The sequence below is a fragment of the Aythya marila genome (assembly GCF_965140915.1).
Source record: "Aythya marila genome assembly, chromosome: 4".
Classification (NCBI taxonomy): Eukaryota; Metazoa; Chordata; class Aves; order Anseriformes; family Anatidae; genus Aythya; species Aythya marila.
Window position 1 is genome coordinate 61,620,985 of NC_139045.1, and position 13,169 is coordinate 61,634,153.

Consider the following 13,169-nt stretch of genomic DNA (forward strand, 5'->3'; position numbering starts at 1 on the left):
ACCCAACTGAGATTCAGGCTTGATGAGAAGTACTTTGCAATTTTGGCACATTGTCTAATTCTACCATTTAATAGAATTAATGGAGGAGAAGGGTTTCCCAACTGTTCCAGCCGTGGGAGATGCGACTCACAGCAGAAGAGATTGTTGAGAAGAGCACTGATCATCGCAACATCATCTCACAGCTTTACCACCATTCCAGTGTAAGGTTTAATTCCCCGTGCTCCCAGGAAAAGCTAAATAGCATTTGCTTTCAACTCACTCTCCTACTGATTATTAAACCTGCAAAACAAAACATCTAAAAACAGAGTGCTGTGCCCTGACTGCAGAAAATGCACCCCCATGCATGGGACTGTAGGGGCTTACTCTGATATGCAAGAGTGCCAGAAGGGACAGCCTGTGTGACATTGCGTCCTTTGCTGCAGCACAGGCACTTGCATAACAGAAATGGGGATCACTGCAGCATCTACTGGGAAAAGGCGCTTAATTGAACAGTGTTCCTATGTTTTTAGAGGTGTTTGAGGTTGAAGAAATCAGTACAGTCATCCATTTCTAACATAAATGAGTTTCATTGAACACAGCAATTTTTGCAGACCTAAGGCACAGAGGCTTCTGGTAGCAACCCCCTAATAAAGAATTTCTGCAAAATTGGGCTGGTGCTGCTGTCGAGTCTCCAGGAACTTTTAAGGTCTTTTTAAGGCTACTGCATTGCTGCTACTTCAATGCTGCCTGTGAATGATAGACATGCTATGGCTAGGTGCCAAGCTGCTTGAAAAAGAGCCCTTTAAAATGAATAATAACACAACCTTTAAGCATTAGAAACTGATGGTGTGAAGTAGGTGTCAGGTAAATATATAGTTTGTTCAGTATAACTGCACATGCTCAGGCACTCTGAGGTTAGCCGCGGCCTCCAACACCAATACAGTATTATAGAACCATAGAATGGTTTGGGTTGGAAACAGCCTTTAGAGATCCCCTAGACCAAACCCCTTGCCATGGGCAGGGACACTTTCTGTTAGATCAGGCTGTGCAAAGCCCCATCCAGCCTGGCCTTGCACACTTCCAGGGATGGGGCATTCACAGTTTCTGTGGGCAACCTGTTCCAGTGCCTCACCACCCTCATAGTAAAGAATTTCTTCCTAATATCTAATCTAAACCTACCCTCTTTTAGTTTAAAACCACTACCCCTTGTCCTATCACTACAGGCCCTATGAAAATATCTCTCTCCATCTTTATTATGAGCCTCCTTTAAGTATTGAAGACTGACGTAAGGTCTCCCTGGAACCTTCTCCTCTCCTGGCTGAACAACCCCAACTCTCTCAGCCTTTCTTCACAGGAGAGGTGCTCCAGCCCTCTGATCATCTTTGGGGTCTTCCTCAGGACCTACTCCAACAGGTCCATGTCCTTCTTGTGCTGTGGGCCCCAGAGGTGAATGCAGTGCTCCAGGTGGGGTCTCATGAGGGCAGAGCAAAGCGGAGAATCACCTCCTTGACCTGTTGGCCATGCTTTTTACAGGCAATACCAATAAATTTATGGGTCTCACCTGGGCACCGTGCTCAGATCTCAGACACTAGAGATGAAATAACACCTTCAGGAGCAGGAAGGGTGCGTGCTGGAGCTGCAGTGGGGCCTGTCTTTAGCACTCACGTGACAGAGGGCTGCAGTGTCTGTTATACACAAATAAAGCTCCAAAGGCCTAAATAGATAAATATTAGAGTCGCTGATTAAAGGAAGCAATGCCAGCCACTTTTGGCCAGCATAACAGGAAAGCATTTCATTACCTCAGGTTTAAAAAACCTTGGACATTTAGCGATTCCAACGACTTGCAAAAATTACAAGGAGGAAGCACCGGTAACGATATCAGACACACATTCACTTCATTCATGGCAAAATTAACCCTAATTATCCAATTTATAAATCAGCTTTAAGTGGAAGGCTCCCTCCAGTCCCCCTGCTGCTGCATATTTTTGGGATTAAGTTGTTTGTTTTTAGTGATAAATTAGAAACATCTGCTTCCGCTGACACACTGGGAAGGAGGCACATGCAGCAAACTTGCCCGGCGAGCTGCTGGGATGCTGGAGGGGATTTGGTGCCAGGGCCTGGGCATGGTGCTGCTGATTTCTGATCATGAGGACCCAAAGGATCTGTCCTCTCCCCACTGTGTGGGGCAGAGGAGGACCATGGCTGCTGCAGGGCCGGGCCAGGCTGGTTTCTGAGGCGGGCTGGAGCAGCGGTGAAGGCTTCCAGCAGCGTGAGCTAGGCAGATCCTGCCTTTTAAGGGTATCTTGGCAGCTCTTCCGTGTGAGTGAAGCTGTTTCTGCTATGGGATCATCTAGTCCTAATCGCAAGGAATCCAGACCGTGTTCCAGAAGAACCACAGAGGTCGTACAAGCATGAGCCATGATGGCAGTGAGCGCACGCAGAACGCGGGTCCACCATCTCTCCTGATGAAGGAAAGGGTGCTGGTTTAGGGGACTGAAATTTTTATAACCTGTCTGTATCTCTGGAGAAGTGATACAACTTCTTGACCACTGAGACAGGTTGAAAATGGCCAGGAGGTGCACCACATGAAAGCATCTGTATGGACATTTACCTTATGAGGGAGGTACAAAAACAACCTTCCTTGGTGTGAGCCACTCCTCACTGAAGTGCAAAGCTCAGGCTAAATCCTGCCAGATGTAGCAACCCAAAAAATATAACCTGGGTGTCCATGGAGCTGCACCCATGATGAACCTGCTCCTTGCACCCCTGTACGGGACCCCTTCGAAGAGGCCTGAGTCTCACCGCAGAGGTTAGCTAGGACTGTAGAACCAGACTTTTTGCACACACTGGCTGGGTTTTTGTTCCAGTTTTTGACAATCAAAACTCTCAAACTGCAGCCTCAGGCTGCGAGGACAGAACATGCCTGTAGAAAGGGAGAAAATGAGATGCCAGGTTTCTGACGGGTAACTTCTGCTCACAAGATAGCCAGACAGAAAAAGAGGAAAACTTCTCCAGATAAGTTTGAGGATTATGTGCATTTATCCAGGGTTTTCAAATAATCCATTATCTCTTTCAGAGCAAGATAATTTCTCTGTCAGTGCAGGAAACACCCAGCAGAGTCACTGCATGTTGGCTGTACAGTAGGGGTATGATGATCTGGACAATTGCTGGAGGCGTGGGAGGCATCACTGTGGTGTGATGCAATGTAAATATATTTCTGTCTGAGAAATGCCAGGCACTGAAACTTTCAATCGCAGTTCTGCCTAAAGAAGGCTACAAAGCCATGGCTGAGCTGCATGGAGGGAGCTGTCCTATTCAGTCCTGCACAGGAAACTCTCCATTCTCCTTGGATCACTGAAGGCCACTTGTAGTCCTTTTCCTCCAAAACTGCAGCCTCCAAACCCCCACCGTGATGTAAAGCAGTATAACCCAGCTCTACAGCTTAAAATATGGTGAAATGCAGCTGATACACCCTCTTCCAGAGAAACCAAACCTCTCTGCTGGTGCAGTCCCCTCTCACAGTGCTGAAGGCATTGCTTACCCACCCGAGCCCCACAAGGGGACCTGGGGACCTGGGGATGCAGGAGGGACAGAGGGCAAAGGCAGGTATGATGGCATGTTTCACAGCTAGCCAGAACCATGTGCCCTGTTTGTTCTGCCTAAGCTGTTTTCCTCTATCTGACCTCTGATGCTGCTCTTTTAAATGCTGTAATATGCTCAGGGGAACATGATCTTTGCATTCTTATTAGGGCCATTCAGATGAATAGTGAAAAGAATACAAAGAATAGTGAAATGGAGTTGACTTGGATACTATTTTTACATGTATTTGTTTTCTTTTCCTTTTACCCATGCTGGGGACAGATGCGAACATTTCCTTCCTCCAGGAGAGGAGTGGGAGCTACAACCTGTACTTTATGCCTTTAAGGGAATTGCTTTTCCTGAGCGAAAACCATCCTGTTCCCACTCAAAAATCACCACCTCTCTCTGGAATGACATCTCCCTGCCCCACCTCAAAGCTGGTGCTCAAGAGGTCATCTGCTGACATGTGTGACCCCTTTCTAGCAGGAACGCTTGCACTGAATAATAGGAACTGTAACTCAGAGAGGCCGTAGTAGTTTGGGTCTTTCTCCCAGTCATCATGAAGTCAGCCATCTGGAAGATTTAGAGCAACACTGCAGAGCAACACTGCAGCCCCACATTATTTAAGCAGGGGTTACAGGATAGCCCAGCGACAACCATGGCTTCAGGGAGGAGTGGATGTTAGTAGGGTCCCCCCAAAGCCTCTTCAAGGAAGTGGTAAAGGGGGATCCCCTGGGTAAGCATGCAGATGCACCAGGAAAATGGGAGGACTACAGAAAGGAGAATACCAGATAGGTAATTTACAGGAGGAAAGGGGTAGAGGAACTGAAGAGACGTTGAAAACAAATGAAAACATTTGGGACAGGGAGAGTTTCTAAAGCTGAGCTGTGATCAAAGGCTGTTGTCGGGGTTTAGGGCCAAAAAAGGCCAGGCTCTGGCAGATAACCTGCAGAGCATATCTGTGCAGAGCTGGACCTCATAATGTCTCAAAGGAGCCAACAGCTCTGTAACAAAACACTGACATGGTGTCTGCAGCGAGCAATGGATGCAAAAAGTAACCTAGGTGTTTCTCTGATATATCGCCAAGGAGCCATTTCTGCTGCTAGTGACAGTGAAAAGAAATTTTATGAGAGAAAGGACATGAAACATAGCCTGGGATGTGTCAGGGGGGTGGGATCAGTCCCCAGGTGCTTTAAGGCACAGCAGACCAGAGCTGTGCAGGCACATCAGTGCAGGGCTAGCAAGACTGGCGTAACATCAAGTTTTTATGGACTGCTGAAAAAGGAAAAGACTTTTGGTCCTCAGTCCTAGCAGCTAGCGAGAACAGAAGACATGTGTTCCAGCAGGAGGGAGCTTCTCCCTCCAAGAAAAGGGAGAGTTTTCCTGGACCATTACAGAAAAAGTGAAGACTTTTCCCTCTTTCTCCCTCTCTCTCTCTCTCTCTCTCTTTTTTTTTTTTTTTTTTCCTGAAGGGTAAGGAAATGGGAGGTCCGTCTCCCAGCAGCTCCCAGACCAGGTCCCCCGTGCTGGCCTGGAGCCAGTGATGAGGCCCACTGGACAAAAGGAAAGAGGTGGGGAGAGCAGGCTGGACGCACACCTCTTTAGCCCTGCCCTTTGAGCCCTTCTTGTTTTCATTGCAGTGTCACTCCCTGTTTTGCTGCACATTTTTTAAACTACATTTCAGGTCCTGTTTCCTTATTAATATCCTCTCCATTCTCTCTCTCTCTCTCTTTTTATTTTTATTTTTTTTCCCCGAAAGAAAAATGTATTTATTAAAAGAATGTAGCAAACACTGAGAGAAATAAAGCAGAGTGCATGAATTACATTACATCCTAAAAAGCATCCCATAACGGAACAGTTTTCTTCCTTCCCCCTGCTTTAACCTCTGGCTTTTTCCAGATGTTCCTGTTTATAGCAGGGTGTCTGATTTTGGGTTTGGGGTCTCTCCAAAGGAGGAGGGGAGAGTGTAAGCTGAAAATAGGATGGGTGGCCTGCTGGTGTCCAAGCACAGCCAACTATCTCAATTAAATCTTGTTCGAGATTTGGCCTCCACTTCTGTAGGCTGCAACACGCTTGGGGCTCAGAGACACAATACAGATGAGGAAGACAAATCCAGTAGATAGACTGAATGCAAGCCAATAAATTTAAGCCAGAACAACATATGGACTCTCACATCTCTCAGCCTAGGAAAGATTGCTCCCCACAGATTTCTTCGAGGTTTGCCCAGACGAAGTGCAACATCCCAGCCAGTGAGACTTTTCCCCCCTTTCCCTCAGATTGTTTTATAACCACATCTCTCTCCCTGCCAGGATTATTTTCCCATTGTGCACAGCCTAGTCTTTCCCCTTAAAACTGATCCCATTATTATTTGTGATAAAATCTGCTTTCATACGAAACAGTTCTGCCCTTCCCAGTGCTTACACCTGACAGACATGTGTAGACTGTTTTCTCATATGATCCTATCCCCTCTTGCTCAACATTTAGTGAAACTGTAAAACATCTCTGAAGGCTTGAGTCAGGTCCTTTGCAGTGCTGCCTTCATCACTTCGAGCTTTCCAATCCAGGATCAGGTGAGGTATGGGGCTTGACATCCTAAAGCAGATCCACACTGCTTGTCCAAAATAAAAAATAAAGCCTAATATATGGAGAACCTGAACAAGTTACTTCAGTGCTGTGAACTCGGACTAATTTGGATTTTTTCTTCCGCCCAACAGAAACTACACTACTGAGCTGCACCTCTTAATTTAGAGAGACTGTGAGCAGAAATGAAAACCTTTTGCTGACAGTTGCAGCCCGATGCATACCACTAAAATGTAAAGCTGCCCAGTAATTATCTCACTTGCAGCCTTTATTTTCCCTGTTTGATCACCAAGATGAACCTGCCAAGCCTCTAGAGTTTTCTGCCAAGTCAATCACATAACTGCTTTGCTGTCCTTTCGACTTACAAAAAACCCACACCAGCAGATAAAATGGAGTTTGACCTGTCTTGTATCTGTGACAAGCAGCCTTTAGGAATCAGAAACACTTTTTTCTTTTTTTTCTTTTTTAAAATGCCTCTTAATTGAATAAAAGGTTGCAGCCTTCAGATTCTCACTCCTCTCAGAGGTCAAGTTTTTCTGGCCTCCTTAATCCACATTTTATCACCTGCAATGTGTGTCTTCAGGAATGTGGATGTTACTTGGCCATACAATGACAGCATGTGTAATGTTGCTGCAGCGTTGGTTTAAGGACCCTGACATTAGGCTTTGCAGCATAAGGGGCAGGCCCACAAGCAGACACCTCACAGAGAATTAAGGATACAAGTGAGCTCCAGCACAGTGAATGGGACAGAGGATCCTGCCCTGCAAGGATTCAGTCCAGCCCTCGGGATTTCCACCCCCCTTCTTGCCTTGCAACCGTTACCTGGGCCGGGCTGTACGGGAGTTCAGCAGGACAGCCCTGCATTTCCACCTGCTCTGAAAGGGAAAATCCACTCCAGCAGCACAGCTGAAGCTGTCCCAAGGCTGGGAAAACAAGGAGCAAGGGACTTCAGGAAGAAAGGAGTTTCACCATGGGTCGTGGGATTTCTGAAGCTGGTTGCTGTTTCTCCAGCAACGAGTAGAGCTGGTAATAGCAAATTTCCACAGCTTGCACAGCTCCAAGGGCTATGGGTAATGCTGTGCTCACACCCATATTTTCCTAAAGCTTCAGCTGAAAACCTTCATCATTTCCTTGAAAGTGAGTGGGTTAGAGGAATTAGGCACCGCTGTGAGTATCATGTTTTGGGCAGCTGGCATGCAAGCCAGCGCTGCCTCCGCCCCATCTGCACAACCCGGAGACCCAGGGGAAACAAGAGAGCAAGAAAGTGCTTATCCACTTACACCCTCACCTACCTACACCATGGCTGTGTTCAATCACTTGCACTCTATTCAACAACACCCACTCCCTCCCGTGTGTCTGCAGCACACAGCCACAAAGCATACTGCCAGTAGCAGTGGAAGCACGGAAAGCTAAATGACCTTGGGAAAGAAAACCCCCGCAGAATAAATGCCCCAACAAAATAACAAATGGGTATTTTTTGTTTGGTGAGAGTTTAATACGTAAAATTCAGGAGATTAATTTTGCGAGAACACAACCCTGAAGCAAAATGATTTATTTGGTATTTACAGATTTTATTTTATTTTAATTTTTTTTTTGCAAAACAAGTTTCTATGAAACCATAGCAACAAAGGTTAAAGTGAATACTTGGAATGATTTTGGAATCATGCACAAGGGAAAAAAACCTATAATCTATTTTGGGTTGATGGAATGTAAGATTACAGCTAAATAAAAGAAATATTTCTAAATATTGTAAGCAATTAAATCACCCTAAAACTCGTGAAAGGTAGACATTTAAAATTATTTTTTTTTACCATCAAATTGTGTCTTTGATTTAAAAAAAAAGTCTGGTAACTTTCTGATAGGAAAGTTTTATGCATACATGTCAAAATTTATTACTCTTTCTTACAAGATACATAAACAGATTTCACAGAAGTCCTACTACAGCGGATTTCTAATGGAATCATGTGTATCCCAGCAAAAATCTGATTTTTTTAAATTATTATTATTTTTTTTCTTTCTTTCTGAAAAGTCTCTGTATTGTGTTCCCTTCTTTAAAAGCATTTCAGTGAAGCCAGAATAGGAAAGTAGAATCAGTTACAACTTACCTTAACGTTTGAGTAGATAACACCAATTTTTTTTCGGGAAAAGCAACACGTTTCTTTTGGGTCGTGCTGTAGGAGCTGTAAATTCAAGCCACCAGGTAAATGGTGATCCAAGATCTGTTAAACCCACTTCGAGTGCCTCGATGACAAATAATAAACTTCACGAAAACTTGTTTGAAGCTTGATGCTCGTGCATTGAGTTTTGTAACTGTCTGTCTCAGCTAAATAAGCTCCCACTCCTTTCCTCGGACAGTTGCCAGCTTTTCTAATTTAAAGCAACTGTCAGCGTGCTATAAAACTCCTGCTGGAAGGAGCTCAATGTATACCATGGAGCAACGAGCAAGCGCGTGCTCCGGACTGAAGCGGTATGACAGCGTCCTAACGGGACGCGGGGCATAGCCTCCCCGAGGTAACGTTATATCATCTCTGGAAAGCATCATCGGCTAAGTTGTCTCCTGCTCGGTATAGACACAGAGACGAGGAAAAAATCATGCTCTTTCTGGCATGCCGTCCCCTCGGCGTGGGATTTGGGAGGAGCAGCATCTGCCTCAAAGTGAGGGAAGAGGCAACAGCCTCAAAGGCACAGAGTGCTGGGAGCTGCCAAAGGAGCCTGCTCCCCAAATCAGCCAGAGGATTCCCTGTATTTTTAGAGGTGCAACTCCTCAGTCTGAGGCTTCGCGGACAGGTCCAGGGGCTTTCTCCTGGGCTTCCTCCACTGCAGGGTTCTCCTCTCACAGCGGGGTGGGAGACCCAAGCTGAGGTTTGTGGCTAAGAACATCTCCAGACTTGTCCTTCATGGGGTTTTGGAGAGTTTCAAAAGAGATTCATGACAGGGATCCTGTCCTCTGAGACACTGTCAAGTTTTAAATAACACGGGCATGATCTGCAAAGACATCTACTTGCTGTGGATGGCTCTGTTCTGGTTTGCTCAATTTAAGATAGCAGAGCACGTGAAATGCTGTTGCTGCAGGAGAGCTACAGGTGTTCCTGTGGAAGGAACATTATTCCTCCTCCTTGCAAGGAATGTATTTCAACCAGCCATGGCCGACCCACATGGTGTGAGTTAATGATTTGAGAAAGTTCCCATTTCGCAAATATGAGTTCTCTCCGCAGAATAGCTAAAAGCAAACAAAGAAAAAGGCTTTGATGCTTAGGTCTAAATTATAAAACATTGTGATTTTTGAAATTTTAGTCTCTGAGCACCCAACTTCCACTTTTTCAGTACCAGAACAAACTTCCACGGATGCATATGATGAGTACCATCTGGAAAAGAGGATCTGGAAAAGCCCATCTCAGACTGTGCCCCACATCACTGAGCACTTTTGGAAATGCAGCCAATAGGCCAGCTGATGCTAACATGACAGACAATTTATTCTTGCTGCTTTTAGGTGACTTTAGCTTTGTCAGCCATATTTTCTCGCAAAATTAACATAAGCTAAGATGGAATCATTAGACGAAATTATACCGAAATTTTCAAAAGTGTTTGATGCACCTGAAAGAGGACATCAATTGTCTATGACAAAACCAGCCAAAGTGAAAATGCCCCCTGTTAAGTGGTTATTATAGAACATCTTGTTCGTTTGAATGTTCTAATGACATTACATGACATTGAAATATTAAGTATTTCATATTTTTAATTGAGAATTAAAAACCAGGATCCTGTGCATTCAATCAATGCAGATAAAACACTACTGCCGATGATGAGAGAAAGTCAATATTTTTTTTCGATGGAGTTTCATTTCAGTACTAAATGATCTGCTGGTGAACTTGGTTGCAGATGAAGGTATATTGAAAGCACAAATACCATCCTATCATGTCACTTTAATGTACTGTAGAAACTCAATGATGTCTGTATCTTAATTTTCACTTTGTAAGCAGGCATTAGGCATATCCTTTAAAGTACAGGGAACACTGGAAATTTGTATTTGTGTGTTTATGTTACCTTGAATTTTTAAAGATCATCCATTCTCTCAGTCTGCCTCTTTCTGCTCCTGTTTAGGAAAATGTGAGCTGCTGCATCCTATTTCTGTTCCTTTGTCAGGGAAACAGAGGATGCTGTTCCTGTCACATTAAAAAAGCAAACGAACAAACAAAACAAAACAAAACAAAAAAACAACAAAACAACCAATGTTTTCTAATGATCTGTGGAGAAGACTGTCAGGAGTTACAAACCTGGGCTCTGCCACTGATTTCTGCCTTGCTGTGGACTGGTTTTATAAAGCATCTTTCTCACTTCCATTCACCTACTTGTCTCACAGCAATGTGATTAAGGACTAACTAGCTATTTTGTATTTTGTAATTTTGTAGCATCAATAATACAAAGCAAGCATTTCTTCTGCTCTCTTAAACCATTATGCCATCTGAGACTACCTGGATAGTTTTCTGTGGTCCACAACACGAAGTTAAAGCATCAGCCAGCAGTTTGGCTCTATTGTTATTGAGAAGGTGGCTGAAGGAGGAAGATGCACTTAAAGCTTTGTCGGAGAGAAAGGAAGTGAGGACCAACAGAGCAAGACTTAAAAATAAGGAGATGAACTCAGTTCTTTCACCTACTAGGCTTTACAGGTTGGAGGTGAGAGGCAAAAGGGGAGGAGAAACTACACAAGGTTCTGCAAGCCTTGAAGCTTTAAGTGTTCAGCAGAAAATAATGGTTCATTTTTTTTTGGAAAGTGATATTTTCATAGGGTTGCTCACTGGTGCCTGTGATAGGCTTATTTCAAATCTCTCTAAAGTTACAGTTCTAGGCAACTGTTCCACATTTTGGCATTTCAGCAGCACGCTGATTTTCTTGCTTTTGGCTTTGTACAGGCACAGCTGTGGGAGGATCAAGCTGCTAGCCACAGGAGCTGGAACAGTGACAGGTATTTGGCATTCACGTCCACACAGGTACAGCACACCAGCTCAAAGGGCTTAGGAAACATGGAGCAGTTCATCTCTGAGAAATTTCAAAGGGAAAGAAAATGGACTTATCTTCTTGCCTTGCTACTGGGTGCAAGTCTTCATATGGCCATGTACGTGTGGACATTTGTTGTGTAACAGACTGTTGCATTGTGAATACAAAACCCAGAAATCCATGTAATAGATGCAAGAGAGTAATGTGCTCTAAAGAACACAGTCATCACACCCCTGATGGATTGTCATCTTTAATCCTCTCATGTGGTAAGCAGCTGGGATGTTTTCCCGATGACGTACTTAAGTCCCTTCTCTGCCTAAAGTGTTTTAAGATTCAGCAGGTTCTAATAGGAAGTTTCCAATACAAGTATCTAAACCAGGAATCAAGCAACATCTTTCATTTGCAGTGAACCACTAAGCAGTTGATTTGCTGGAAGGAACATGACTTTGTAGCATTAAAAAGTGAAGTATTCTTTGATGCTGGGATTTGAGATTTTCCTCTGTTATGGATGAATGCATTTACATCCAGATAATGCTCAACTCAATTGTCAAGATGCTAATGTAAGTCCTCAGGACTCATCTTGCTTCAGTACTGAGAGAATGAGCAGGTCTATAGGGCACAGTGCACTCTAGGAAGTCACAAAGTTGCTACAGGAGGCCTAATTATCTCCTCATGTGGAGCAATGGGGATGAAGATCAGCTTCATCCAGGTAAACAGAAATGTGTCAGTGTCCAATGGCCCTGAAGGAGAGAAGAAAATGATTGTAACGAGAAAATGTGATGCCAAGACGCACAGAAATTTTGCTTCATTTTTAAAGGACATTGCTTTCATGACTTGCACCCATGTGGAGATGCCCAGCAAGTGAATGGCTGCAGGATGGGGTACATCCATGAGGAACAGCACACGTCATCCACGTCTGGGTGACTGAGCAACTACGGGGCTGCACACTTCAGGGGTACCTAGGTACCAATGGGTTAACTCCACGTGTATTTTTGCATTTATATGGGATGCAAAACGCAGCTCCAACAGGGCCTGTGATTTTTCAAATGAGAATAATTTATTCTCAGCCTAAATTTGCCAGAAAACACAGTCCAAAGTTCATTTGCGCAATGAGATTACCTAACTAAAGTCACTTCTGCTCTGCACCTCCATTCAATCATCAGTCACCAACGTAAAACCAACAAGCAGGATTTAAATTTTATCTGCTTGGAGCAGCTTGGAACAGCTCTGCTATATGTACTGCTCTGAAATGGAGTGCTGTTTGTTGCAAGCAGCACGGCACATTACATTTCTCCCCCTCCAGTGAATCAGATCACCTCAGAGTTAGGGCTTGGAGTCTTAATGGGGCAGAGCATTGTAGCTCCATTGCCTCCACTATATATCAGCAATTAAAATTTTAGTCGGAGTTTCACTTCACCTACCTACTCCACCATGTGATGAGGGGGGCTTTTCTCCTGCAATTTTTTTTTCTCTCCCTTTTCCTTCAATGCCACACTTTTCCAACAACATTTTTTGAGACCAGAGACCAGATTTGCAAAGATGTCTTAATGCCTCAAGCCATCGCTGGGAACTTTGTGAGACTTACAGATGGATTTACAAATAAGAAAGGGCTCCTGAAATGAGTGAGGTCTGCTGTAAACTAACATCAGCAAAAAGCAATGCTTTATCTAAATTATCTATCTCATTTTCTCTCCAGTAGTCTGTTTTCGCACAGCACAGTAAAGGGCCATTGTTCAATGCAGAACTAAACAACAGAAACAACACTTTTGCCCTGCTTTCAGTTTATAAAACTCTCTGCTTTGTGTTGATTCTTTTTCTTTTATTTATCTTAACACATTCCAAGATGAGCCCTGTGTATGCTGTCATGCTGCGGACCAATGTGGCTGTTTTCCAAACTCTGGGCATTTGTGTTACTCTGAAAATGCCATGTTCATATCATTGGGTACTTTGGAGCTAACAAAGCAAGGCCTACCTCCACATTACCTTGACTGCGAGCTACGAACCCATTTCTTTACAAGGGTTTCAGCAATCTCTGC

General features: G+C 44.2%; 1 protein-coding gene across 1 annotated transcript in view; it reads right to left on the reverse strand.

Annotated features, from left to right (window-relative positions):
• Nucleotides 1–8,664, reverse strand: part of C1QTNF7 (C1q and TNF related 7) — a 50,284-nt gene extending 41,620 nt beyond the window's left edge. The window contains exon 1 of the mRNA XM_082759399.1: nucleotides 8,244–8,664. The gene's annotated coding sequence lies outside the window, so the exon portion shown is untranslated. The remainder of the gene's footprint in view (nucleotides 1–8,243) is intronic.
• Between the last annotated feature and the right edge of the window lie 4,505 nt (nucleotides 8,665–13,169).